The sequence below is a fragment of the Lolium perenne genome, chromosome 3 (genome assembly GCF_019359855.2).
Source record: "Lolium perenne isolate Kyuss_39 chromosome 3, Kyuss_2.0, whole genome shotgun sequence".
NCBI lineage: Eukaryota > Viridiplantae > Streptophyta > Magnoliopsida > Poales > Poaceae > Lolium > Lolium perenne.
This window is the reverse complement of record NC_067246.2, coordinates 195,626,898-195,654,361: the sequence shown is the minus strand read 5'-3', so window position 1 is coordinate 195,654,361 and position 27,464 is coordinate 195,626,898.

Here is a 27,464-nt window from a genome sequence, read left to right as displayed (position 1 = left end):
AATGGTGAAGACCAAATAGGTCTAGGGTCAAAATTTATAAAAATGCCATAGAGCATATGTGAGGGTTTTTAGGGTTTTGCATTTTATGGAATTTCTTCCTCTTTGATTTATTTGGTTGGTGATCTTCATATGATCACCCTAGGGTTTTAGAGCATATCAAATACAAATAAAAGCAATCATCATGGTATATCACTCAAATGCACAAGTCCTATGCATGGTACTATATGCAAATAGAAAAGTTTTTGTTGGTTTGAAAATTTTGTTTTCTGGAATTCTCTAACTTTCTTTTTATTGAAATTTGGGGTGTTACAGATTTCCACCTATATAATGAGGAGGAGAGGGAGGGGCTGCCCACTCTTGGCTGCACCACCTAGGGCTGCCCTTGGCCGGCGCCCTAGCCTCCCCCTCTCCCCAAACCCTAGCCTCTCCTCCTCCACATAATACTCCCGCAGCGCATAGGCGAAGCCCTGCCGGAGTTCTCCACCACCACCGTCACCACGCCGTCGTGCTGTCGGGATTCCGAGGAGGATCTACTACTTCCGCTGCCCGCTGGAACGGGGAGAAGGACGTCGTCATCAACAACCGAACGTGTGACCGAGTACGGAGGTGCTGCCCATTCGTGGCGCCGGAGGGATCGTGATCAAGATCTTCTACGCGCTTTTGCAAGCGGCAAGTGAACGTCTACCGCAGCAACAAGAGCCTCCTCTTGTAGGCTTTGGAATCTCTTCAAGGGTGAGACTCGATAAACCCCTCGTTGCTACCGTCTTCTAGATTGCATCTTGGCTTGGATTGCGTGTTCGCGGTAGGAAATTTTTTGTTTTCTATGCAACGTTATCCTACAGTGGTATCAGAGCCGTGTCTATGCATAGATGGTTGCACGAGTAGAACACAATGGTTTTGTGGGCGTTGATGCTCTTGTTATCTTTAGTTTAAGTACTTTGCATCTTTGTGGCATAGTGGGATGAAGCGGCCCGGACTAACTTTACATGACCGCGTTCATGAGACTTGTTCCTTGTTCGACATGCAACTTGTATTGCATAAGAGGCTTTGCGGGTGTCTGTCTCTCCTACTATAGTGAAGATTCAATTTACTCTTCTATTGAAAACATTAGTATCAACGTTGTGGTTCATGTTCGTAGGTAGATTAGATCTCTCTCGAAAACCCTAAACCACGTAAAATATGCAAACCAAATTAGAGACGTCTAACTTGTTTTTGCAGGGTTTGGTGATGTGATATGGCCATAATGTGATGATGAATATGTATGAGATGATCATTATTGTATTGTGGCAACTGGCAGGAGCCTTATGGTTGTCTTTAAATTTCATGTTGAGTAGTATTTCAAAGTAGTTGTAATAGTTGCTACATGAGGTGAACAACCATGAAGACGGCGCCATGAACCTTGACGCTACGCCGACGATGATGGAGATCATGCCCGTTGATAATGGAGATCATGTCCGTGCTTTGGAGATGAAGATCAAAGGCGCAAAGACAAAAGGGCCATATCATATCACATATGAACTGCATGTGATATTAATCCTTTATGCATCTTATTTTGCTTAGAATGCGATGGTAGCATTATAAGATGATCCCTCACTTTAATATCAAGATAATAAAGTGTTCTCCCCTCGTATGCACCGTTGATATAGTTTGACGTTTTGAAGCATCTCGTGATGATCGGATGTGATAAACTCAAACATACAACGGGTGTAAGCCATGTTGCACACGCGGAATACTTGGGTTTTCTTGACGAGCCTAGCATGTACAGACATGGCATCGGGACAATGGAAACCGAAAGGTTGAACACGAGTCATATGGATGATATGATCAACATGTTGATGTTCACCATTGAAGCTACATCATCTCACGTGATGATCGGTTTTGGTGTAGTGGATTTGGATCGTGTACCACTTAACAACTATGAGGGATGTTGTATTAAGTGGGAGTTCATTAGTAATTATATTAAAACATGAACTAATTATCATAAACATAGTCTGAGTAGTATTTTGAATTAATTTGTAGTATTGGCATCCGTTTTTCTACCAAGCGCTAGTCTTGTTATTGAGATAGAAATTCTGTTAAAATCTGACAAGAAACTTTACGGACTGGTACCGTATTGTTAAAGAATCAAAATATAATTAAGTCCTATTGCAAACTTTTAGTAAACCTCACATTGTTGATTCAAAGAACTAAGGTTTCAATTAGTACCTAAAGTTATCTTGTCTCCGTGAAACTTGAAGTTCAAATCTGTTTGAAAAGTAAGGAGCTGAAAATTTAGTTTTCAGAAATAATCAAGGTATGAGATATATGTGATATCTAAGACCTTATTGCAAGATGATAGAATATAATTTGGTGAGACTACATAAACCCATAAGTTTTATGGGAATGTACGAAGGTTGAAGACGCAAGGCGTCCCAATCCTCCAACTATTGGGGCACTAACGATATTCGCATATCCATGAAGTGATTGTCCTTAGTATGCACCGTTGTTAAGACTCGTTGTTTCGAAGCATCACGTGATGATCGGGTGTTAAAGATTCTACGTATGCTTACAACTGGTGCAAGCCAGATTTGCACATGCGAATACTGAGGTTAAAACTTTACGAGCCTAGCATGTACAGACATGGTCTCGAAAAGTCGTCATGATATGATGGATAAAATTATGAGTGAAATTGTTCATCATATTACAAAGTTACTAATAGTGAAATCTGAAACACTTGTCATATGATGATCAACTTCAAAGTAAGAACCTCAAGGTTATTGGTATTTGACCAACAAACCTAGAAGTTATTGATGTTGAATTGTTTTTCTGAATAATGAGGAAAGCTAAAAGAGAAACTGCAAAAGATATTTTGGCAAAAAGAAAAGAAAAGACTAGAAAGTCTAGCTCAGGTGTATATAAATGATATACATGTTATGGTTGTATTCCTAGTTAAGTCTCACTATGAAAGTCTTGGGTATTAGTACTATATTGGTTGGTATGAAGTGTCATACAAAACAACGCAATACAAGAATACAATGGCCTAAGTGACTGACAAGGAATATGATAAGGATGCACGTCTGGAACAAAATAAAGTGTTATTATGTTCGTCGTTAGCATTTTATCTAGACCTTAGAATTAATAATAAAGAACTTAATAATTGTTATTTTGCTCTGGTCAAATGAAAACAATGAGTTGTTCAAATTATGACATTACTCCATGTACGATGGATGAGTTATTATAAATCTTAATGGTGAAACACACATACATAACACTGACGCTAAAATACCATAAGGCAAATGATTTGAATTCCACTTATTTGTGGAACCGCCATTTAGGTCATGTTAGAAAGGAACACATGAAGGAACTCCATGCAAATGGATTTTTGGAGTCATTTGATTTTTGAATCATTTGGCACTTGCAAATTTTTTCTAAAGAGAATGATTAAAATACCGTTCATAGGCCAAGAGTTGAACGGGCAACAAACTTAGTGGAAAAATACATAATGATGTATGTGGTTCACTGAGCATAGTTGTGTGCGGGAGATTCTTCTACTTCATGAAAACTTTCAACAATGAATTGAGTATATATGTGGATATATTCAATAAGGAAGAAGTTTGAAACATTTGAATGGATTCAAATAAATTTCAGCATGAAGTGGAAATCATCGTAATAAGAAAAGTCAAATATCTATGATTGGATCATGGTGAAAATATTTGAATTACGAGTTTAAGCGAACATCTAAGAGAGTCATGAAATTGTTCTACAACTCACATTTCTCGGAGTATCATAATGAAGATATAGTATCCGAGAGATGTATCCAAACCTTGTTGGATTAATGATGAGATAAAATATTGATGCCATTATATTTTGTGGATTATGCTTTAGTGACTACCGCTTTTACACTGAATAGAGCATCATCATGATCCGTAGAAATGACACCATACGAGTTATGGCATGGGTATAAACCCTAATAGTCCTTTCTTTAAATTTTGGTCTAAAAGTTAACAACCAAAATCGGATGAATGTCTTTGTTGGTTATCCTAGAGAATTGATTTGGAATTCTTCCCACTATAAAGACAAAGACAAAAGTGTTTGTCAATGTTTCTTATTTCCAAGAAATTGTTTCTAGCGAAGTTTTTGAGTGGGAGGACAATACAACTTGATAAGGTTTATGAACCTGAGCATAATGATCAGAGTAGCGCAGCATTGGAAATGGTTCCGGAAGTGGCCACGACGATCATGGCTCCCATGACTACAAAATGTTTTAGCCATGGAGATCGAAGTACATATTGAACCTTGTAGGTATGGTTTACTTTGTGATCAAATAAATGATTTGTGGACAAAGGATTAATTTTGAACAATGATAAACCAACTACAAACAAAGAAGTTATGATGGGCCCTGACTCCGTTAAAATGGCTATATGCCATGAAATCCAAAATAGATGAATACTTTTTGAAAGTAAATGGATCTATAAAATTGATGGACTTGGGATGAAATATCCTTGAAAAAGCTTGACCTGTCGAAAAGTTGTTTACGACAAAGTTCAAAGAGTTGACTACGATAAAATTAGATCTTCCGTAGCAATGCTTATAAGTCTATGTGGATTATTCTAGTAATCACTACATATTTCTTTTATGAGATATGTTAGTAGGATGGCAAAATACATTACTTATCGAAAGTATGTATTAAAGGTGTATACAAGATACAACCAAGAGTTTTGCTGGTCCATGGAATACTAGATAGGTATACAAACTTCAATTAGATGAAGTGAGTATCACGGAGGTTGAATCTTCACCAGATGAAATAGTCAAAGAGTTTTGATTTCATCAGAGACGATGAAGAGGCTTGCATTTGCAAGAAATTAAGTGGGAGCGCTAAGACACATTTATAATACTTTATGTAGGTGACATATAGTTGGTTATAAATGATGTAATTATATACTTGATTAAAAGGTTTCATTGAGAAATTAATTTCAATGAAAGGATATGGACTGAAACAAATTTAGTGTCAAGATCTATGAAGATAGATTGAAACACATAAATAAGTTTAAATCAAAGTACATAGGATGGATATTGAAGTAGTTCAATATAGAAATATTAAGAAAATGTTCTTGTCATGTGAAGGTTTAACAAGACTTGAGTATATCTGACACTCAATGAGTAAAAACACATGAGTGATTATAGGTCACGAATAATATGTACACAATCAGATGTCCTATGCTCTAAAAGTGTTATGAGCATGTACCAGAATGATTCATGTGATGATCATTGAAAAAATAGTAAGAATATTCTTGAGTACTTAAGAAGAACCAAGTATATATATATATATATAGTTTTGTATGGGGTAATGACAAACAAATCGTTGTAAACTGTTGCACCGATATTAGTTTGGTCACATATAAAAATGAATTTCAAATCTCAATTAGGCTAAGTGTTGTTTAAAAAGGTAGCACAATGCTAGATTTAGAAGAGTTCTAAATATTGTGACGGATTCTACAAACATAGGCAAAGCATGACATTGTTTTGACAATGACTGAGGATGTTGAGTCGAGAAGTTCTTTGAGAACTTGGTGTAGTTCCGATAGAGTCAGAACTTTGAAACTATATTGTGTGTGACAATATTAGTGACATATTTCAGACCGCGGAATTAAGGTTCCACCAGAAGACCAAACATATTTAATGCCGACTCAGTTGAAAATGAGTGATGCGTTGAGACGCAAATGAATTACAAAATACATACGGTTCTGAGCATGTCAGATCCGTTGACTAAAACCTCTCCCGTGAGCAAAACATGATAAAGCACCAGAAGGCCAAGGTGTTATATCTTTACAAATGTAAACTAGATTATTGACTCTAGTGCAAGTGGGAGACTGAAGGAGATATGCCCTAGGGGCAATAATAAAGTGGTTATTATTTATATCTTTATGTTTATGATAAATGTTTATATATCATGCTATAATTGTATTAACCGAAACATTAGTACATGTGTGATATGTAGACAAACAAAGAGTCCCTAGTATGCCTCTTAAACTAGCTTGTTGATTAATGGATGATTAGTTTCATAATTATGAACATTGGATGTTATTAATAACAAGGTTATATCACTGTATGAATGATGTAATGGACACACCCAATTAAAGCGTAGCATAAGATCTCGTCATTAAGTTATTTGCTATAAGCTTTTCGATACATAGTTACCTAGTCCTTATGACCATGAGATCATGTAAATCACTTATACCGGAAAGGTACTTTGATTACACCAAACGCCACTGCGTAAATGGGTGGTTATAAAGGTGGGATTAAGTATCCGGAAAGTATGATTTGAGGCATATGGATCAACAGTGGGATTTGTCCATCCCGATGACGGATAGATATACTCTGGGCCCTCTCGGTGGAATGTCGTCTAATGTCTTGCAAGCATATGAATAAGTTCATAAGAGACCACATACCACGGTACGAGTAAAGAGTACTTGTCAGGAGACGAGGTTGAACAAGGTATAGAGTGATACCGAAGATCAAACCTCGGACAAGTAAAATATCGCGTGACAAAGGGAATTGGTATCGTATGTGAATGGTTCATTCGATCACTAAAGTCATCGTTGAATATGTGGGAGCCATTATGGATCTCCAGATCCCGCTATTGGTTATTGGTCGGAGAGAAGTCTCAACCATGTCTACATAGTTCACGAACCGTAGGGTGACACACTTAAGGTTTGATGTCATTTAAGTAGATATGGAATTTGGAATGGAGTTCAAAGTTTTGTTCGGAGTCTCGGATGGGATCCAGGACATCACGAGGAGGTCCGGAATGGTCCGGAGAATAAGATTCATATATAGGAAGTCATATTCCAAGTTTGGAAATGATCCGGTGCATTTATGGCAGGTTCTAGAAGGTTCTAGAATAGTCCGAAAGAAATCACCATGGAAAGTGGAGTCCCGGAGGAACTCCACCTTGCATGACCAGCCAACCCTAAAGGGGAGGAGTCCAAAGTGGACTCCCCAAAGGGTGGCCGGCCAACCCCCCAAGGAAGGGGTGGGAGTCCCACCTTGAGTGGGATTTCCCCCTTGAGTAGGTTTCCCACCTATGGGAGGTTTCATTGTTGGGGTCTTATTCGAAGACTTGGATACCAACACTTGGGGATTTCCACCTATGTAATGAGGAGGAGAGGGAGGGGGCTGACCACTCTTGGCCGCACCACCTAGGGCTGCCCTTGGCCGGCGCCCTAGCCTCCCCCTCTCCCCAAACCCTAGCCTCTCCTCCTCCACATAATACTCCCGCAGCGCATAGGCGAAGCCCTGCCGGAGTTCTCCACCACCACCGTCACCACGCCGTCGTGCTGTCGGGATTCCGAGGAGGATCTACTACTTCCGCTGCCCGCTGGAACGGGGAGAAGGACGTCGTCATCAACAACCGAACGTGTGACCGAGTACGGAGGTGCTGCCCGTTCGTGGCGCCGGAGGGATCGTGATCAAGATCTTCTACGCGCTTTTGCAAGCGGCAAGTGAACGTCTACCGCAGCAACAAGAGCCTCCTCTTGTAGGCTTTGGAATCTCTTCAAGGGTGAGACTCGATAAACCCCTCGTTGCTACCGTCTTCTAGATTGCATCTTGGCTTGGATTGCGTGTTCGCGGTAGGAAATTTTTTGTTTTCTATGCAACGTTATCCTACAAGTAGATGCATTGATCAACATGAACAGTAGCAGAGCAAACAGTACAACATCCATCGCTAAACAGATCGAGATATGTCGCACGTACCGATCTGGTGGAGGTGGCGGTGAAGGTGTAGCAGACGATGTCGCAGCAGTAACGTTGTTGACGACGGGGACGACGGGTCGAAGTAGACGGCGTTGAAGACGACGGTAGGCAACACCGCTCGACTTGGACGGAAGGCGACCCGTGATGAAGAGCTTGAGCAGTCGCGCAGAGCGCTTCCCAAAAACCTAATTCGCCCTCTCCCGTACAGGATCGCAAGGAGGAGAGGTTCCGGAGACCTGCTCTCTCGTTCGCCGATGCAGGTTGGCGCGCGGGATGGAGTAGGCTACAATGGCGGCGCAAGCAGAGAGAGGTGGAAACCCTAACTCGTCTATTGGATATGTTTCTGCGATAGCCGGGCAAGAGATTATATAGGCACAGGAAACCCTAGGAAACGTGGGGCACGCCCACGTAGCGCGCACGTTTCGAGTCGGTTACAGATAGCCCACGGTTCGGGAGCGACCCGAACCGACTAACTGCGACGCGTCCGTCTAGGACTCTATTCGTTTTCCTGAGCTGCAAAAAGTAAGGAAAGTCTCGGCTCGAGGCTCAATCCACTCACCACGAGCGTGGGGCATGTCGTGTCGTGTCGTGTCGTGACGTGACGAGACGAGACGAGCGAGCGAGGAGGAGGAGGAGGAGCGCGCGTGAACCACTCCTATTCTTACTCACTTACTAGTGGTGGAACAACCCACCTTATAAGGTGGTCTAACTTCCTCCCAACTTTCCATGTGGGACTAAACTTCCCATCTCTTGCCACTCCCTAGTGAGCTGCCACCAACTTGGGCTCAAACTCACAAGGCTGCCACTATGTGGGCTTTGAGATTTATAGGGAAATCTGAAATCTAGTATGGACCACTAAAAGTGGGCCCAATATTTCAACACTTTTACAAGTTATAAAAATTATGAAAATAATTCTGAAGACTGTCATTGATACATTCCACAATCATGCAAAATCCCAATCCAAAATTCTTTTTATTTTGAGCTAGATAAAAATGACAAAATCTGATATGTTTTGAAGATTTGAAAATGACTACTTAGATCTACAATTTTATCATTTTTGTGTAGCTCAAAATATTAAGTATTTGAAATTTATTTTTTGCACGTTTGTGGGACACATCATTTACTATTTGCAGACTTTTTTCCAGATTTTTTTGAAACTAAAAATATGATTTTTTTATTTTTTTAAAAAACGAGATCACTGGTGCCCATGTGCACCAAATCTCTGTCCGGTACTATGCCATGAGATAGAGCTGTGCAAGTCTCCAATGTGGTTGATTGTGCCTTCTCTCTCCCCGCTACCATATCTATCAACGGCTCCGACATGCCATACAAGCTCACGACGGCCTCCCGAGGGAACCTCAAAGTGGCTTTTGACAATGAGCTTATTGCTTCCAATCCAAGCCCCGGGACAAAATGGCTCGTGACCGGAGACTTCAACTAAATATATAGGGGAACGGATAAAGTGAACCAGAGACGGATTGTTACATTCTGAAACACGCTCAACACTTTTGAATTAAAGGAGCTACATCTTTAAAACCGCAAGTTCACGTGGAGCACCGAACAAGTGGACCCAAGTATGAGCAAACTTGACACCTTCGTTTGCAATGAAGAGTGGGATATTGCCTTGTCCAAGCACATCATCAAGGCCCGTCATCCTCTTTGTCCAAACATTTTCCGCTCCTTCTTGCAAATGATAGTGGACCAAAAATACAAAAGTCATTCCGATTCGAGAACTTTTGGCTAAAAATGTCGGGCTTCATGGATGTGGTCAACAAAGCATGCAATGCAGATCGAGTCCACGCATATTAAGCCTTGCCAACTTATTTTCCACATGCTAAAGAGAATCGGGCAACGGTTACGGCAATAGAGCGAATCCTTATTCTATAAGGCCAAGATGGAGTTTCACATGGCATTGTAGATCATCCTTCACGTCGAAATTGCATGAGAATCTAGATCGCTTAGCACGGAGGAGAAAGTACTTCGATCAAGACTTAAAAGAAGAGTCATTGGGCTAGCGGTGCTTGATGAATCTTGAAAGAGACAAAGCTTAGGAGTGACATACTTAAAGGAGGGTGACACTGATACGTCTCCGACGTATCGATAATTTCTTATGTTCCATGCCACATTATTGATGATATCTACATGTTTTATGCACACTTTATGTCATATTCGTGCATTTTCTGGAACTAACCTATTGACGAGATGCCGAAGGGCCAGTTGCTGTTTTCTGCTGTTTTTGGTTTCAGAAATCCTAGTAAGGAAATATTCTCGGAATCGGACGAAATCAACGCCCAGCATATTAGAATCCCCGGAAGCATCCAGAACACCCGAGAGTCGCCAGAGTGGACCCACAGGGGGCCCAGGAGGTAGGCCGGCGCGGCCCAGGCCCTGGCCGCGCCGCCTTATGGTGACACCGCCTCTTCGACCCTCCGACTCCGCCTCTTCGCCTATTTAAAGGTCCCTGACCTAAAACCTCGATACGGAAAAGCCACGGTACGAGAAACCATCCAGAGCCGCCGCCATCGCAAAGCCAAGATCTGGGGGACAGGAGTCTCTGTTCCGGCACGCCGCCGGGACGGGGAAGTGCCCCCGGAAGGCTTCTCCATCGACACCACCGCCATCTTCATCACCGCTGCTGTCTCCCATGAGGAGGGAGTAGTTCTCCATCGAGGCTCGGGGCTGTACCGGTAGCTATGTGGTTCATCTCTCTCCTATGTACTTCAATACAATAATCTCATGAGCTGCCCTACATGATTGAGATTCATATGATGATGCTTGTAATCTAGATGTCATTATGCTAGTCAAGTGGATTTTACTTATGTGATCTCCGGAGACTCCTTGTCCCACGTGTGTAAAGGTGACAGTGTGTGCACCGTGTGGGTCTCTTAGGCTATATTTCACAGAATACTTATTCACTGTTATGAATGGCATAGTGAAGTGCTTATTTATATCTCTTTATGATTGCAATGTGTTTTGTATCACAATTTATCTGTGTGCTACTCTAGTGATGTTATTAAAGTAGTTTATTCCTCCTGCACGGTGTAATGGTGACAGTGTGTGCATCGTGTTAGTACTTGGCGTAGGCTATGATTGTGATCTCTTGTAGATTATGAAGTTAACTATTGCTATGATGGTATTGATGTGATCTATGCCTCCTTTCGTAGCGTGAAGGTGACAGTGTGCATGCTATGTTAGTACTTGGTTTGGTTATGTTGATCTGTCATGCACTCTAAGGTTATTTAAATATGAACATCGAATATTGTGGAGCTTGTTAACTCCGGCATTGAGGGTTCGTGTAATCCTACACAGTTAGTGGTGTTCATCATCCAACAAGAGGGTGTAGAGTCTAGCATCTATTTATTTATTCTGTTATGTGATCAATGTTGAGAGTGTCCACTAGTGAAAGTATGATCCCTAGGCCTTGTTCCAAATACTGCTATCGCTGCTTTTTTACTGTTTTACTGCATTTGTACTGTCCGCGATATTACCACCATCAACTACACGCCAGCAAGCACTTTTCTGGTGCCGTTGCTACTGCTCATACTTATTCATACCACCTGTATTTCACTATCTCTTCGCCGAACTAGTGCACCTATTAGGTGTGTTGGGGACACAAGAGACTTCTTGCTTTGTGGTTGCAGGGTTGCATGAGAGGGATATCTTTGACCTCTTCCTCCCTGAGTTCGATAAACCTTGGGTGATCCACTTAAGGGAAACTTGCTGCTGTTCTACAAACCTCTGCTCTTGGAGGCCCAACACTGTCTACAAGAATAGAAGCTCCAGTAGACATCAAGCACTTTTCTGGCGCCGTTGCCGGGGAGGAAAGGTAAAAGGCACTCATACTCCGGTTCAGTAACGATGCTTTTCTGGCGCCATTGTGTTTGTGCTCGAAGCTATTTCCTTTAGATCCTGCAATTGCATCTTTTTGTTTCTTGTTTACACTAGTAAGGCATAATGGACAACAATGAGCTTCTTATTCTATTTCCTGATTTAAGACATGGATGGTTTGATCCGAAAATTAAAAAACCCATGGAACATGTTAGTATGAACGTTTTGAACACTATTGTTGCTAATACTATGGAAAATTCTAAGCTTGGGGAGGTCGGTTTTGATGAAAATGATCTCTTTAGCCCTCCGGGTATTGAGGAGAATGTTTATGTTGATTATGATATGCCTCCTATTTATGATGATTATAATGATGTTAGTCTTTTGGTGCCACCTGTTATGGAGGATAAATTTGATTATGATTACAATATGCCTCCTATATTTGATGATAGCTACTTTGTTGAAATTGCTCCCACTACAACTAATAAAATTGATTATGCTTATGTGGGTAGTAATAATTTTATGCATGAGACTCATGATAAGAATGCTTTATGTGATAGTTATATTGTTGAGTTTGCTCATGTTGCTACTGGAAGTTATTATGAGAGAGGAAAATATGGTTGTAGAAATTTTCATGTTACTAAAACACCTCTCTATATGCTAAAAATCTTGAAGTTACACTTGTTTTATCTTCCTATGCTTGTTACTTTGCTCTTCATGAACTTGTTTATTTACAAGATTCCTTTTCATAGGAAGCATGTTAGGCTTAAATGTGTTTTGAATTTGCTTTTTGATGCTCTCTTTTGCTTCAACTCTTATTTCTTGGGAGTGCATCATTGAAACTGCTGAGCCCATCTTAATGGCTATAAAGAAAGAACTTCCTGAGAGATAACCCATGTGTTTATTTTACTACAGTAATTTTGTTTTATATTTGTGTCTAGGAAGTTGTTACTACTGTAGCAACCTCTCCTTATCTTAATTTTATTGCATTGTTGTGCCAAGTAAAGTCTTTGATAGCAAGGTTGATACTAGATTTGGATTACTGCACAGAAACAGATTTCTGTCTGTCACGAATTTGGGCAGGGTTCTCTGTAGGTAACTCAGAAAAATCTGTCAATTTTTGTGAGTGATCCTCAGATATGTACGCAACTTTCATTCAATTTGAGCATTTTCATCTGAGCAAGTCTGGTGCCTCTTAGAAATTCGTCTTTACGGACTGTTCTGTTTTGACAGATTCTGCCTTTTCTTTCGCATTGCTTCTTTTGCTATGTTGGATGGATTTCTTTGTTCCATTAACTTCCAGTAGCTTTGTGCAATGTCCAGAAGTGTTAAGAATGATTGTGTCACCTCTGAACATGTGAATTTTGATTATGCACTAACCCTCTAATGAGTTTGTTTTGAGTTTGGTGTGGAGAAAGTTTTCAAGGGTCAAGAGAGGAGGATGATATACTATGATCAAGGAGAGTGAAAGCTCTAAGCTTGGGGATGCCCCGGTGGTTCATCCCTGCATATTTCAAGAAGACTCAAGCATCTAAGCTTGGGGATGCCCAAGGCATCCCCTTCTTCATCGACAAATTATCAGGTTCCTTCTCTTGAAACTATATTTTTATTCGGTCACATCTTATGTACTTTACTTGGAGCGTCTGTGTGCTTTTATTTTCGTTTTGTTATTTTCATTCTCTGAATAAATGCTTGTGTGGGAGAGAGACACGCTCCGCTGGTTCATATGAACACATGTGTTCTTAGCTTTTAATGTTCATGGTGAAGGTTGAAACTGCTTCGTTAATTGTTATATGGTTGGAATCGGGAAATGCTACATGTAGTAATTGGTAAAATGTTCTGGATAATGTGATACTTGGCAATTGTTGTGCTCATGTTTAAGCTCTTGCATCATATACTTTGCACCTATTAATGAAGAAATACATAGAGCATGCTAAAATTTGGTTTGCATAATTGGTCTCTCTAAGGTCTAGATAATTTCTAGTATTGAGTTTGAACAACAGGGAAGACGGTGTAGAGTCTTATAATGTTTACAATATGTCTTTTATGTGAGTTTTGCTGCACCGGTTCATCCTTGTGTTTGTTTCAAATAGCCTTGCTAGCCTAAACCTTGTATCGAGAGGGAATACTTCTCATGCATCCAAATCCTTGAGCCAACCACTATGCCATTTGTGTCCACCATACCTACCTACTACATGGTATTTCTCCGCCATCCCAAAGTAAATTGCTTGAGTGCTACCTTTAAACAATTCAAAATTTATCACCTCTGATTTGTGTCAATGTTTTATAGCTCATGAGGAAGTATGTGGTGTTTATCTTTCAATCTTGTTGGGCAACTTTCACCAATGGACTAGTGGCTTCATCCGCTTATCCAATAATTTTGCAAAAAGAGCTGGCAATGGGATTCCCAGTCCAAAATTAATTAATAAAAATAGACACTCCTCCATGGTATGTGATTGTTGGACGGCACCCGAAGGATTCGGTTAGCCATGGCTTGAGAAAGCAAAGGTGGGGAGGAGTGTCATCATAATAAAACTAAAATAAAAAGGCACTCCTTCATGGTATGAGATTGTTGGCATGCACCCGAGGATTCGGTTAGCCATGGTTTGTGAAAGAAAGGTTGGAAGGAGTGCCACACAAAAATAAAAATAAAATGGGAGCCGCTCTTTGAAGGTTTGTCTGGCAAGGGGGTTAGAGTGCCCACTACCATTCGTTGACAACAACAAACACCTCTCAAAACTTTACTTTTATGCTCTCTATATGTTTTCAAAACCAAAGCTCTAGCACAAATATAGCAATCGATGCTTCCCTCTGCGAAGGGCCATTCTTTTACTTTCATGTTGAGTCAGTTCACCTATTTCTCTCTATCTCAAGAAGCAAACACTTGTGTGAACTGTGCATTGATTCCTACATACTTGCATATTGCACTTGCTATATTACTCTATGTTGACAATATCCATGAGATACACATGTTACAAGTTGAAAGCAACCGCTGAAACTTCATCTTCCTTTATGTTGCTTCAATGCCTTTACTTTGAATTATTGCTTTATGAGTTAACTCTTATGCAAGACTTATTGATGCTTGTCTTGAAGTACTATTCATGAAAAGTCTTTGCTATATGATTCATTTGTTTACTCATGTCATTTACCATTGCTTTGATCGCTGCATTCATTACATATGCTTACAATAGTATAATCAAGGTTATGATGGCATGTCACTCCAGAAATTATCTTTGTTTATCGTTTACCTGCTCGGGACGAGCAGAAACTAAGCTTGGGGATGCTGATACGTCTCCGACGTATCGATAATTTCTTATGTTCCATGCCACATTATTGATGATATCTACATGTTTTATGCACACTTTATGTCATATTCGTGCATTTTCTGGAACTAACCTATTGACGAGATGCCGAAGGGTCAGTTGCTGTTTTCTGCTGTTTTTGGTTTCAGAAATCCTAGTAAGGAAATATTCTCGGAATCGGACGAAATCAACGCCCAGCATCTTAGAATCCCCGGAAGCATCCAGAACACCCGAGAGTCACCAGAGTGGACCCACACGGGGCCCAGGAGGTAGGCCGACGTGGCCCAGGCCCTGGCCGCGCCGCCTTATGGTGACACCGCCTCTTCGACCCTCCGACTCCGCCTCTTCGCCTATTTAAAGGTCCCTGACCTAAAACCTCGATACGGAAAAGCCACGGTACGAGAAACCATCCAGAGCCGCCGCCATCGCGAAGCCAAGATCCGGGGACAGAGTCTCTGTTCCGGCACGCCGCCGGGACGGGGAAGTGCCCCCGGAAGGCTTCTCCATCGACACCACCGCCATCTTCATCACCGCTGCTGTCTCCCATGAGGAGGGAGTAGTTCTCCATCGAGGCTCGGGGCTGTACCGGTAGCTATGTGGTTCATCTCTCTCCTATGTACTTCAATACAATAATCTCATGAGCTGCCCTACATGATTGAGATTCATATGATGATGCTTGTAATCTAGATGTCATTATGCTAGTCAAGTGGATTTTACTTATGTGATCTCCGGAGACTCCTTGTCCCACGTGTGTAAAGGTGATAGTGTGTGCACCGTGTGGGTCTCTTAGGCTATATTTCACAGAATACTTATTCACTGTTATGAATGGCATAGTGAAGTGCTTATTTATATCTCTTTATGATTGCAATGTGTTTTGTATCACAATTTATCTGTGTGCTACTCTAGTGATGTTATTAAAGTAGTTTATTCCTCCTGCACGGTGTAATGGTGACAGTGTGTGCATCGTGTTAGTACTTGGCGTAGGCTATGATTGTGATCTCTTGTAGATTATGAAGTTAACTATTGCTATGATGGTATTGATGTGATCTATGCCTCCTTTCGTAGCGTGAAGGTGACAGTGTGCATGCTATGTTAGTACTTGGTTTGGTTATGTTGATCTGTCATACACTCTAAGGTTATTTAAATATGAACATCGAATATTGTGGAGCTTGTTAACTCCGGCATTGAGGGTTCGTGTAATCCTACACAGTTAGTGGTGTTCATCATCCAACAAGAGGGTGTAGAGTCTAGCATCTATTTATTTATTCTGTTATGTGATCAATGTTGAGAGTGTCCACTAGTGAAAGTATGATCCCTAGGCCTTGTTCCAAATACTGCTATCGCTGCTTGTTTACTGTTTTACTGCATTTGTACTGTCCGCAATATTACCACCATCAACTACACGCCAGCAAGCACTTTTCTGGTGCCGTTGCTACTGCTCATACTTATTCATACCACCTGTATTTCACTATCTCTTCGCCGAACTAGTGCACCTATTAGGTGTGTTGGGGACACAAGAGACTTCTTGCTTTGTGGTTGCAGGGTTGCATGAGAGGGATATCTTTGACCTCTTCCTCCCTGAGTTCGATAAACCTTGGGTGATTGATACGTCTCCGACGTATCGATAATTTCTTATGTTCCATGCCACATTATTGATGATATCTACATGTTTTATGCATACTTTATGTCATATTTATGTGTTTTCCGGAACTAACCTATTGACGAGATGCCGAAGGGCCAGTTGCTGTTTTCTGCTGTTTTTGGTTTCAGAAATCCTAGTAAGGAAATATTCTCGGAATTGGACGAAATCAACGCCCAGGGTCCTATTTTGCCCGGAAGCATCCAGAACAAACGAGAACCGCCAGAGAGGGGGCACAGGCCCACCAAACCCTAGGCCGGCGTGGCCAAGGGGGGCCCGCGCCCCCCTATAGTGTCGGCGCCCCTTCGACCTTCTGACGCCGCCTCTTCGCCTATATAAAGCCCCTGGACCTAAAACCTCGAGACGGAAAAGCCACGGTACGAGAAACCTTCCAGAGCCGCCGCCATCGCGAAGCCAAGATCTGGGGGACAGGAGTCTCTGTTCCGGCACGCCGCCGGGACGGGGAAGTGCCCCCGGAAGGCTCCTCCATCGACACCACCGCCATCTCCATCAACGCTGCTGTCTCCCATGAGGAGGGAGTAGTTCTCCATCGAGGCTCGGGGCTGTACCGGTAGCTATGTGGTTCATCTCTCTCCTATGTACTTCAATACAATAATCTCATGAGCTGCCTTACATGATTGAGATTCATATGATGATGCTTGTAATCTAGATGTCGTTATGCTAGTCAAGTGAATTTTACTTATGTGATCTCCGGAGACTCCTTGTCCCACGTGTGTAAAGGTGACAGTGTGTGCACCGTGTGGGTCTCTTAGGCTATATTTCACAGAATACTTATTCACTGTTATGGATGGCATAGTGAAGTGCTTATTTATATCTCTTTATGATTGCAATGTGTTTTGTATCACAATTTATCTATGTGCTACTCTAGTGATGTTATTAAAGTAGTTTTATTCCTCCTGCACGGTGTAATGGTGACAGTGTGTGCATCCGTGTTAGTACTTGGCGTAGGCTATGATTATGATCTCTTGTAGATTATGAAGTTAACTATTGCTATGATGGTATTGATGTGATCTATTCCTCCTACATAGTGTGAAGGTGACAGTGTGCATGCTATGTTAGTACTTGGTTTAGTCGTGTTGATCTTTCATGCACTCTAAGGTTATTTAAATATGAACATTGAATTGTGGAGCTTGTTAACTCCGGCATTGAGGGTTCGTGTAATCCTACGCAATGGTGTTCATCATCCAACAAGAGTGTAGAGTATGCATTTATTTATTCTGTTATGTGATCAATGTTGAGAGTGTCCACTAGTGAAAGTATGATCCCTAGGCCTTGTTCCTAAATACTGCTATCGCTGCTTGTTTACTGTTTTACTGCGTTACTACTGCTGCGTTACTACTGCTTGTTTACTGTCCTGGGGCAAAGCACTTTTCTGGTGCCGTTGCTACTGCTACTATTTATTCATACCACCTGTATTTCACTATCTCTTCGCCGAACTAGTGCACCTATTAGGTGTGTTGGGGACACAAGAGACTTCTTGCTTTGTGGTTGCAGGGTTGCATGAGAGGGATATCTTTGACCTCTTCCTCCCTGAGATCGATAAACCTTGGGTGATCCACTTAAGGGAAAACTTGCTGCTGTTCTACAAACCTCTGCTCTTGGAGGCCCAACACTGTCTACAGGAAAAGGAGGGGGCGTAGACATCAAGCTATTTTCTGGCGCCGTTGCCGGGGAGGAAAGGTAAAAGGCACTCATACTCCGGTTCCAGGTAACAGTACTTTTCTGGCGCCATTGTGTTTGTGCTCGAAGCTATTTCCTTTAGATCCTGCAATTGCATCTTTTTGTTTCTTGTTTACACTAGTAAGGCATAATGGACAACAATGAGCTTCTTATTCTATTTCCTGATTTAAAACATGGATGGTTTGATCCAAAAATTAAAAAACCCATGGAACATATTAGCATGAACACATTGAACACTATTGTTGCTAATGATATGGAAAATTCTAAGCTTGGGGAAGCTGGTTTTGATGAGCATGATATTTTTAGTCCCCCGGGCATTGAGGAGGAAATTTCCTTTGATGATACTTTGCCTCCTATTTATGATGATTATAATGATAGTAGTCTTTTGTTGCCACCTACTATGGAGAGTAAATTTGATTATGATTACAATATGCCTCCTATATTTGATGATAGCTACTTTGTTGAATTTGCTCCCACTATTACTAATAAAATTGATTATGCTTATGTGGAGAGTAATAATTTTATGCATGAGACTCATGATAAGAATGCTTTATGTGATAGTTATATTGTTGAGTTTGCTCATGATGCTACTGAAAATCTTTATGAGAGAGGAAAATATGGTTGTAGAAATTTTCATGTTACTAAAACACCTCTCTATGTGCTGAAATTTTTGAAGCTGCACTTGTTTTATCTCTCTATGCTTGTTGCATTATGCTTCTTGAACTTGTTTATTTACAAGATTCCTTTTCATAGGAAGCATGTTAGGCTTAAATGTGTTTTGAATTTGCCTCTTGATGCTCTCTTTTGCTTCAAATATTATTTCTTGCGAGTGCATCATCAAAACTGCTGAGCCCATCTTAATGGCTATAAAGAAAGAACTTCTTGGGAGATAACCCATGTGTTATTTTGCTACAGTACTTTGTTTTATATTTGTGTCTTGGAAGTTGTTTACTACTGTAGCAACCTCTCCTTATCTTAGTTTTGTGTTTTGTTGTGCCAAGTAAAGTCGTTGATAGTAAGGTTCATACTAGATTTGGATTACTGCGCAGAAACAGATTTCTTTGCTGTCACGAATCTGGGCAAAATTCTCTGTAGGTAACTCAGAAAATTATGCCAATTTACGTGAGTGATCCTCAGATATGTACGCAACTTTCATTCAATTTGATCATTTTCATTTGAGCAAGTCTGGTGCCCCTTTAAAATTCGTCTTTACGGACTGTTCTGTTTTGACAGATTCTGCCTTTTATTTCGCATTGCTTCTTTTGCTATGTTGGATGGATTTCTTTGTTCCATTGACTTCCAGTAGCTTTGAGCAATGTCCAGAAGTGTTAAGAATGATTGTGTCACCTCTGAACATGTGAGTTTTTGATTATGCACTAACCCTCTAATGAGTTTGTTTCGAGTTTGGTGTGAAGGAAGTTTTCAAGGGTCAAGAGAGGAGGATGATATACTACGATCAAGAAGAGTGAAAAGTCTAAGCTTGGGGATGCCCCGGTGGTTCATCCCTGCATATTTCAAGAAGACTCAAGCATCTAAGCTTGGGGATGCCCAAGGCATCCCCTTCTTCATCGACAAATTATCAGGTTCCTTCTCTTGAAACTATATTTTTATTCGGTCACATCTTATGTACTTTGCTTGGAGCGTCGGTTTGTTTTTGTTTTTGTTTTGTTTGAATAAAATGGATCCTAGCATTCATTGTATGGGAGAGAGACATGCTCCGCTGTAGCATATGGACAAGTATGTCCTTAGGCTTTACTCATAATATTCATGGCGAAGTTTCTTCTTTGTTAAATTGTTATATGGTTGGAATTGGAAAATGATACATGTAGTAGTTGCTATAATGTCTTGGATAATGTGATACTTGGCAATTGTTGTGCTCATGTTTAAGCTCTTGCATCATATACTTTGCACCTATTAGTGAAGAAATACATAGAGCTGGTTAAAATTTGGTTTGCATGAGTGGTTTCTCTAGAGTCTAGATATTTTCTGGTGAGGTGTTTGAACAACAAGGAAGACGATGTATAGTCTTATAATGCATGTAATATGTCTTTTATGTAAGTTTTGATGTACTAGTTCATGCTTGTGTTCGCTTCAAACAACCTTGCTAGCCTAAGCCTTGTATCGAGAGGGAATACTTCTCATGCATCCAAAACCCTTGAGCCAACCACTATGCCATTTGTGTCCACCATACCTACCTACTACATGGTATTTCTCCGCCATTCCAAAGTAAATTGCTTGAGTGCTACCTTTAAACAATTCAAAATTTATCACCTCTGATTTGTGTCAATGTTTTATAGCTCATGAGGAAGTATGTGGTGTTTATCTTTCAATCTTGTTGGGCAACTTTCACCAATGGACTAGTGGCTTCATCCGCTTATCCAATAATTTTGCAAAAAGAGCTGGCAATGGGATTCACAGTCCCAAATTAATTAACAAAAATAGGCACTCCTCCATGGTATGTGATTGTTGGACGGCACCCGAAGGATTCGGTTAGCCATGGCTTGTGTAAGCAAAGGTTGGGAGGAGTGTCATCATAATAAAACTAAAATAAAAAGGCACTCCTTCATGGTATGAGATTGTTGGCAGGCACCCGAGGATTCGGTTAGCCATGGTTTGTGAAAGAAAGGTTGGAAGGAGTGCCACACAAAAATAAAAATAAAATGGGAGCCGCTCTTTGAAGGTTTGTCTGGCAAGGGGGTTAGAGTGCCCACTACCATTCGTTGACAACAACAAACACCTCTCAAAATTTTACTTTTATTGCTCTCTATATGTTTTCAAAATCAAAGCTCTAGCACAAATATAGCAATCGATGCTTTCCTCTTTGAAGGACCATTCTTTTACTTTTATGTTGAGTCAGTTTACCCATTTCTCTCTATCCTAGAAGCAAACACTTGTGTTAACTGTGCATTGATTCTTACATACTTGCTTATTGCACTTGTTATATTGCTTTGCATTGACAACTATCCATGAGATATACATGTTACAAGTTGAAAGCAACCGCTGAAACTTAATCTTCCGTTGTGTTGCTTCAATACCTTTACTAAGAATTTATTGCTTTATGAGTAACTCTTATGCAAGACTTATTGATGCTTGTCTTGAAAGTACTATTCATGAAAAGTCTTTGCTATATGATTCAATTGTTTACTCATGTCATTATCATTGTCTTGGATTGCTGCATTCATTACATATGTTTACAATAGTATGATCAAGTTTATGATGGCATGTCACTCCAGAAATTATCTTTGTTATCGTTTACCTGCTCGGGACGAGCAGAAACTAAGCTTGGGGATGCTGATACGTCTCCGACGTATCGATAATTTCTTATGTTCCATGCCACATTACTGATGATATCTACATGTTTTATGCATACTTTATGTCATATTTATGTGTTTTCCGGAACTAACCTATTGACGAGATGCCGAAGGGCCAGTTGCTGTTTTCTGCTGTTTTTGGTTTCAGAAATCCTAGTAAGGAAATATTCTCGGAATTGGACGAAATCAACGCCCAGGGTCCTATTTTGCCCGGAAGCATCCAGAACACACGAGAACCGCCAGAGAGGGGGCACAGGCCCACCAAACCCTAGGCCGGCGCGGCCAAGGGGGGGCCCGCGCCCCTTCGACCTTCTGACGCCGCCTCTTCGCCTATATAAAGCCCCTGGACCTAAAACCTCGAGACGGAAAAGCCACGGTACGAGAAACCTTCCAGAGCCGCCGCCATCGCGAAGCCAAGATCTGGGGGACAGGAGTCCCTGTTCCGGCACGCCGCCGGGACGGGGAAGTGCCCCCGGAAGGCTCCTCCATCGACACCACCGCCATCTCCATCAACGCTGCTGTCTCCCATGAGGAGGGAGTAGTTCTCCATCGAGGCTCGGGGCTGTACCGGTAGCTATGTGGTTCATCTCTCTCCTATGTACTTCAATACAATAATCTCATGAGCTGCCTTACATGATTGAGATTCATATGATGATGCTTGTAATCTAGATGTCGTTATGCTAGTCAAGTGAATTTTACTTATGTGATCTCCGGAGACTCCTTGTCCCACGTGTGTAAAGGTGATAGTGTGTGCACCGTGTGGGTCTCTTAGGCTATATTTCACAGAATACTTATTCACTGTTATGGATGGCATAGTGAAGTGCTTATTTATATCTCTTTATGATTGCAATGTGTTTTGTATCACAATTTATCTATGTGCTACTCTAGTGATGTTATTAAAGTAGTTTTATTCCTCCTGCATGGTGTAATGGTGACAGTGTGTGCATCCGTGTTAGTACTTGGCGTAGGCTATGATTATGATCTCTTGTAGATTATGAAGTTAACTATTGCTATGATGGTATTGATGTGATCTATTCCTCCTACATAGTGTGAAGGTGACAGTGTGCATGCTATGTTAGTACTTGGTTTAGTCGTGTTGATCTTTCATGCACTCTAAGGTTATTTAAATATGAACATTGAATTGTGGAGCTTGTTAACTCCGGCATTGAGGGTTCGTGTAAGCCTACGCAATGGTGTTCATCATCCAACAAGAGTGTAGAGTATGCATTTATTTATTCTGTTATGTGATCAATGTTGAGAGTGTCCACTAGTGAAAGTATGATCCCTAGGCCTTGTTCCTAAATACTGCTATCGCTGCTTGTTTCTTGTTTTCTTGTGTTACTACTGCTGCGTTACTACGCTTGTTTATCGTCTGGGGCAAAGCACTTTTAAGTGCCGTTGCTACTGCTACTATTTATTCATACCACCTGTATTTCACTATCTCTTCGCCGAACTAGTGCACCTATTAGGTGTGTTGGGGACACAAGAGACTTCTTGCTTTGTGGTTGCAGGGTTGCATGAGAGGGATATCTTTGACCTCTTCCTCCCTGAGATCGATAAACCTTGGGTGATCCACTTAAGGGAAAACTTGCTGCTGTTCTACAAACCTCTGCTCTTGGAGGCCCAACACTGTCTACAGGAAAAGGAGGGGGGCGTAGACATCAGTGATCCACTTAAGGGAAACTTGCTGCTGTTCTACAAACCTCTGCTCTTGGAGGCCCAACACTGTCTACAAGAATAGAAGCTCCAGTAGACATCAGACACCAACACTAGATTTTTTTCACTTACGCATCAATGGAAGGAGAAGGAAAAAAAGCTCATTCACCGCCTCAAGCATAATTGGGGATGGGTCACAGACCATGGCCATAAGAAAGGAATCATTCATGATCATTTAAAAATATATAATCAAGAGAGGATTTCCTCGCACTTCCGACCTCAATTTGGGGACCATCCCAGTATCGCAATGTGACCTCAATGATATTGATGACCCTTTGTTGGAGGAAAAGAAGAGCCGCGATCAATGCGACAGCTACAGACAAAACACCGGGTACGGAAAGCGATATTATGGTCATGATCAACCAATGCTCTTCCCTTCATACCAACAACCTCCATTAGTTAAAGTTGTCAAACATTGCACTTATCCCAAAGAAGGATGGGGCTGAAGACGTCTCTGGCCAATTAGCCTCATTCATGCCATTGCCAATCTCATCTCCAAGATGAAGGCCACCTGCTTCACTCCTCACATGTCAAAGCTTGTCTCCAACGCACGAAGTGTTCTTATCAAGAAGAGAATTGTTCATTGATACGTCTCAAACATATCTATAATTTATTATGTTCCATGCTACTTTTATGATAATACTCACATGTTTTATACACACTTTATGTCATTATTATGTATTTTCCGGCACTAACCTATTGACAAGATGCCGAAGAACCAGTTGTTGTTTTCTACTGTTTTTGGTTTCAGAAATCCTACAAAGGAAATATTCTCGGAATTGGACGAAATCAACGCCCAGGGTCTTATTTTTCCACGGAGCTTCCAGAAGACCGAAGAGCATACGAAGTGGGGCCACGAGGGGCCGTAACCATAGGGCGGTGCGGCCAGCATGCGGCCCGCGCCGGCCTATGGTGTGGGGCCCCTGCGCCGCCTCCAACTCTGCCCTTCCGCCTACTTATACCCTCCGTCGCGAAAACCCTATTACCGAGAACCACGATACGGAAAACCTTCCAGAGACGCCGCCGGCACCAATCCCATCTCGGGGGATTCAGGAGATCGCCTCCGGCACCCTGCCGGAGAGGGGAATCATCTCCCGGAGGAATCTTCATCACCATGATCGCCTCCGGACTGATGTGTGAGTAGTTCATCCTTGGACTATGGGTCCATAGCAGTAGCTAGATGGTTGTCTTCTCCTCATTGTGCTATCATGTTAGATCTTGTGAGCTGCCTATCATGATCAAGATCATCTATTTGTAATGCTACATGTTGTGTTTGTTGGGATCCGATGAATATGGAATACTATGTCAAGTTGATTATCAATCTATCATATATGTGTTGTTTATGATCTTGCATGCTCTCCGTTGCTAGTAGAGGCTCTGGCCAAGTTGATACTTGTGACTCTGATACGTCTCCGACGTATCGATAATTTCTTATGTTCCATGCCACATTATTGATGTTATCTACATGTTTTATGCACACTTTATGTCATATTCGTGCATTTTCTGGAACTAACCTATTGACAAGATGCCGAAGTGCCAGTTGCTATTTTCTGCTGTTTTTGGTTTCAGAAATCCTAGTAAGGAAATATTCTCGGAATTGGACGAAATCAAAGCCCAGGGGCCTATTTTCTCACGAAGCTTCCAGAAGTCCGAAGGAGAGACGAAGAGGGGCCACGGAGGGGCCACACCATAGGGCGGCGCGGCCCCCCCCCTTGGCCGCGCCGGCCTGTAGTGTGGGGCCCCCGTGCCGCCTCTTGACCTGCCCTTCCGCCTATAAAAAGTCTCCGTGACGAAACCCCCAGTACCGAGAGCCACGATACGGAAAACCTTCCAGAGACGCCGCCGCCGCCGATCCCATCTCGGGGGATCCAGGAGATCGCCTCCGGCACCCTGCCGGAGAGGGGAATCATCTCCCGGAGGACTCTACGCCGCCATGGTCGCCTCCGGTGTGATGTGTGAGTAGTCTACCCCTGGACTATTTGTACATAGCATTTGCTAGATGGTTGTCTTCTCCCCATTGTGCTATCATTGTCGGATCTTGTGAGCTGCCTAACATGATCAAGATCGTCTATCTGTAATTCTATATGTTGCGTTTGTTGGGATCCGATGAATAGAGAATACTTGTTATGTTGATTATCAAAGTTATATCTACGTGTTGTTTATGATCTTGCATGCTTTCCGTTACTAGTAGATGCTCTGGCCAAGTAGATGCTTGTAACTCCACGAGGGAGTACTTATGCTCGATAGTGGGTTCATGCCTGCATTGACACAGGACGATGACAGAAAGTTCTAAGGTTGTGTTGTGCTGTTGCCACTAGGGATAAAACATTGATGCTATGTCTAAGGATGTAGTTGTTGATTACATTACGCACCATACTTAATGCAATTGTCTGTTGCTTTGCAACTTAATACTGGAGGGTTCGGATGATAACCTGAAGGTGGACTTTTTAGGCATAGATGCGGTTGGATGACGGTCTATGTACTTTGTCGTAATTCCCAATTAAATCTCACTATACTCATCATGATATGTATGTGCATGGTCATGCTCTCTTTATTTGTCAATTGCCCAACTGTACTTTGTTCACCCAACATGCTGTTTATCTTATGGGAGAGACACCTCTAGTGAACTGTGTTCACCGGTAGAATTCTCTTTACTGAAATACAATCTCTTTGCAATACTTGTTCTCTTGTTTTCTGCAAACAATCATCTTCCACACAATACGGTTAATCCTTTGTTACAGCAAGCCGGTGAGATTGACAACCTCAGCACTGTTTCGTTGGGGCAAAGTACTTTGGTTGTGTTGGGCGGGTTCCACGTTGGCGCCGGACTCCCTGGTGTGGCGCCGCACTACATCTCGCCGCCCTGAACCTGCCACGTGCTGCTTGGCTCCTCCTGGTTCGATAAACCTTGGTTTCTTTCGAGGAAAACTTGCTGCTGTGCGCATCATACCTTCCTCTTGGGGTTCCCAACGAACGTGTGAGTTACACGCCATCAAGCTCTTTTTCTGGCGCCGTTGCCGGGGAGATCAAGACACGCTGCAATGGGAGTCTCCACTTCTCAATCTCTTTACTTTGTTTTTGTCTTGCTTAGTTTTATTTACTACTTTGTTTGCTGCACTAAATCAAAATACAAAAAAATTAGTTGCTAGTTTTACTTTATTTGCTATCTTGTTTGCTATATCAAAAACACAAAAAATTAGTTTACTTGCATTTACTTTATCTAGTTTGCTTTATTTACTGTTGCTAAAATGGCCAACGCTGAAAATACTAAGTTGTGTGACTTCACAACCACAAATAATAATGATTTCTTATGCACACCCATTGCTCCACCTGCTACTACAGCAGAATTCTTTGAAATTAAACACCTTTCTTGAATCTTGTTATGCGAGAGCAATTTTCTGGTGTTAGTTCTGATGATGCTGCTGCCCATCTTAATAATTTTGTTGAATTATGTGAAATGCAAAAGTATAAGGATGTAGACGGTGACATTATAAAATTAAAATTGTTCCCTTTCTCATTAAGAGGAAGAGCTAAAGATTGGTTGCTATCTCTGCCTAAGAATAGTATTGATTCATGGACTAAATGCAAGGATGTTTTTATTGGTAGATATTATCCCCCTGCTAAAATTATATCTTTGAGGAGTAGCATAATGAATTTTAAACAATTAGATACTGAACATGTTGCTCAAGCTTGGGAAAGAATGAAATCTCTGGTTAAAAATTGCCCAACCCATGGACTGACTACTTGGATGATCATCCAAACCTTCTATGCAGGACTAAATTTTTCTTCACGGAATTTATTGGATTCAGCTGCTGGAGGTACCTTTATGTCCATCACTCTTGGTGAAGCAACAAAGCTTCTTGATAATATGATGATCAACTACTCTGAATGGCACACGGAAAGAGCTCCACAAGGTAAGAAGGTAAATTCTGTCGAAGAAACCTCTTCCTTGAGTGATAAGATTGATGCTATTATGTCTATGCTTGTGAATGATAGGACTAATATTGATCCTAATAATGTTCCATTAGCTTCATTGGTTGCATAAGAAGAACATGTTGATGTAAACTTCATTAAAAATAATAATTTCAACAACAATGCTTACCGGAACAATTCTAGTAACAACTATAGGCCATATCCTTATAATAATGGCAACGGCTATGGTAATTCTTATGGGAATTCTTACAACAATAATAGGAGTTCACCCCCTGGACTTGAAGCCATGCTTAAAGAATTTAT